Source organism: Etheostoma spectabile, chromosome 5, assembly GCF_008692095.1.
Source record: "Etheostoma spectabile isolate EspeVRDwgs_2016 chromosome 5, UIUC_Espe_1.0, whole genome shotgun sequence".
NCBI lineage: Eukaryota > Metazoa > Chordata > Actinopteri > Perciformes > Percidae > Etheostoma > Etheostoma spectabile.
In genome coordinates this window covers 24,135,015-24,135,786 of record NC_045737.1, presented here as the reverse complement: position 1 = coordinate 24,135,786, position 772 = coordinate 24,135,015, and positions in this window count along the sequence as shown.

The following is a 772-nucleotide window of genomic DNA, read 5'->3' as shown; positions in this document are numbered from 1 at the left end:
CGCCAACACTCACAACATGGTTGACTGTCCGTTTTTTTTTTTTGAAATATGAATTTATCAAAATCATGTATTTTTCATTATAAATGATTCTGATGAATGAATATTTATTGTATTATTTATTTTTTTTATTTTTAATTGGCCATTATAAATACCGATACTGATAGATCGAGAAATGCCTAATATTGGCCGAAAATATCGGCCCGTCGATATATCGGTCGGGCTCTACACTGAATGTGTGGTCATTGTCTTCACTCATGGACAGTTAAGATAGCGAACCAAAATGTAGGGAATTTTGCAAAAACTCGGTATAGCTAGCGTTTAGTTATATTAGTGTGAATGGATGTATCGCAGCCACTTCTGGTCATCACACCCACAGTCTGCCAACCTGTACAGTACTTTTCAGTTTATTTTTTACTACGTCAAGTAGACGAAGACTGAATCATTTCAATCTGCCTAGGATTCTTGCCCTTCACCTCGAAAAACAGGAGAAAATTCATACCTTGTCCGTATTGTTTTGTGAGTAAAGGGTACAAACTGCTAAAACAATTTTGTGCCAAGAGTTCACGCCAAAGACTAATAGGTGATTTTTAACCGCCAATTGTGACTGTATTGCATAATTGAATGCTCTTGAAGAAGAATACAGTATGTTCTTAATTTAATGTAGGACAAGTTCTTTTTGATTTGCAAAGAATGTATGTTTCCCAGCTTATAACAATCACTTTTCAAATTTAAACAATTTACTAATAAGACGTTACACAGCAAAAGTCATAAA